General features: G+C 39.1%; 1 protein-coding gene across 6 annotated transcripts in view; it reads left to right on the top strand.

Annotated features, from left to right (window-relative positions):
• The window catches only part of LOC137656536 (E3 ubiquitin-protein ligase FANCL-like), a 102,860-nt gene that overhangs the window by 25,360 nt on the left and 75,000 nt on the right, over nucleotides 1–2,500 (top strand). The window lies entirely within an intron of this gene.

Raw genomic sequence — 2,500 nt, 5'->3', positions numbered from 1 at the left:
TCAAGGTCCTAGAGTAGTGAAAATTTCAGGGATTAATTGTTATGTTCACACATGGAAGGGATTCAATTTTGAAAGGCCGAGGTCAAAGGTCAAGGTCCTAGAGTAGTGAAAATTTCAGGGATTAATGGTTATGTTCAGACATGGAAGGGATTCAATTTTGAAAGGCCGAGGTCAAAGGTCAAGGTCCTAGAGTAGTGAAAATTTCAGGGATTAATGGTTATGTTCAGACATGGAAGGGATTCAATTTTGAAAAGCCGAGGTCAAAGGTCAAGGTCCTAGAGTAGTGAAAATTTCAGGGATTAATGGTTATGTTCAGACATGGAAGGGATTCAATTTTGAAAGGCCGAGGTCAAAGGTCAAGGTCCTAGAGTAGTGAAAATTTCAGGGATTAATGGTTATGTTCAGACATGGAAGGGATTCAATTTTGAAAGGCCGAGGTCAAAGGTCAAGGTCCTAGAGTAGTGAAAATTTCAGGGATTAATGGTTATGTTCAGACATGGAAGGGATTCAATTTTGAAAGGCCGAGGTCAAAGGTCAAGGTCCTAGAGTAGTGAAAATTTCAGGGATTAATGGTTATGTTCAGACATGGAAGGGATTCAATTTTGAAAGGCCGAGGTCAAAGGTCAAGGTCCTAGAGTAGTGAAAATTTCAGGGATTAATGGTTATGTTCAGACATGGAAGGGATTCAATTTTGAAAGGCCGAGGTCAAAGGTCAAGGTCCTAGAGTAGTGAAAATTTCAGGGATTAATGGTTATGTTCAGACATGGAAGGGATTCAATTTTGAAAGGCCGAGGTCAAAGGTCAAGGTCCTAGAGTAGTGAAAATTTCAGGGATTAATTGTTATGTTCAGACATGGAAGGGATTCAATTTTGAAAGGCCGAGGTCAAAGGTCAAGGTCCTAGAGTAGTGAAACTTTCAGGGATTAATTGTTATGTTCAGACATGGAAGGGATTCAATTTTGAAAGGCCGAGGTCAAAGGTCAAGGTCCTAGAGTAGTGAAACTTTCAGGGATTAATTGTTATGTTCAGACATGGAAGGGATTCAATTTTGAAAGGCCGAGGTCAAAGGTCAAGGTCCTAGAGTAGTGAAACTTTCAGGGATTAATTGTTATGTTCAGACATGGAAGGGATTCAATTTTGGAAGCCCGAGGTCAAAGGTCAAGGTCCTAGAGTAGTGAAACTTTCAGGGATTAATTGTTATGTTCAGACATGGAAGGGATTCAATTTAGAAAGGCCGAGGTCAAAGGTCAAGGTCCTAGAGTAGTGAAAATTTCAGGGATTAATTGTTATGTTCAGACATGGAAGGGATTCAATTTAGAAAGCCCGAGGTCAAAGGTCAAGGTCCTAGAGTAGTGAAAATTTCAGGGATTAATTGTTATGTTCAGACATGGAAGGGATTCAATTTTGAAAGCCCGAGGTCAAAGGTCAAGGTCCTAGAGTAGTGAAACTTTCAGGGATTAATTGTTATGTTCAGACATGGAAGGGATTCAATTTTGAAAGCCTGAGGTCAAAGGTCAAGGCTGAGCAAAAGGTCAACCGAATTAACCCTAACCATATTCGAACATGGTCTTCACACGGTCTTCAATTACGTCTACGTCGTAAATTGACTCTGAGAAAATCAAGCTGTGTTTGAGAGGAATGCACTCTCGGAGTGCTTATCTAGTTATTATTATTATTATTATGATGATGATGTGGTAATATCAGTCATAAATGTAAACTATTATTATTATTATTATTGCTATTACTTACTAAGCTACAGCCCTAGTTGGAAAATCAAGATGCTATAAGCCCAGCTGCTCCAACATGGAAAACAGCCTAGTGAAGAAAGGAAACAAGGAAATAAGAAAATTAATTAACAATTAGAATAAAATATTTAAGAACAGTAACAACAATTAAAATAATTATTTCATATTTAAACAATAAAAACTTCAACGAAATTAGAGAAAGAGAAATAAGATAGAATAGTGTTCCCGAGAATACCCTCCAGCGAGAGAACTCTAACCCAAGACAGCGGAAGAATGGGACAGAGAGAGAGAGAGAGAGAGAGAGAGAGAGAGAGAGAGAGAGGAGAGAGAGAGAACTTAGCGAATTACAGGTAATAAAAAGTTTTTTTCCTTATCGATTACACAGCTGTCGTACAGAACTATTAGATAAATAAAGAATAAATAACATTGTTAACTGGATAATTTCTCTCTCTCTCTCTCTCTCTCTCTCTCTCTCTCCTCTCTCTCTCTCTCTCTCTCTCTCTCTCTCTCTTGCCACTTTTCCTCATTAGCCAATGATATACTGTTTGCATCTTAATTTGCTAATGGACAATTGTGTTTCATTTATGTTGTCTTAATGGGGAAACCAGGGGATAACTGGGGTTTGGGGAGGTGGTTAGGGAAGAGGGGGATGCTGAGGATGAAGGGAGGTTGACAGTGTGGGGGTTGGGGGGGGGGAGAGAAAAGAAAATAGTGTAATTGGGGGGATTAAATGACAGAGGAAATGTGTTTAGGAGA

Source organism: Palaemon carinicauda, chromosome 1 (genome assembly GCF_036898095.1).
Source record: "Palaemon carinicauda isolate YSFRI2023 chromosome 1, ASM3689809v2, whole genome shotgun sequence".
Lineage (NCBI taxonomy): Eukaryota > Metazoa > Arthropoda > Malacostraca > Decapoda > Palaemonidae > Palaemon > Palaemon carinicauda.
This window is presented reverse-complemented; position numbering and strand designations above follow the sequence as displayed.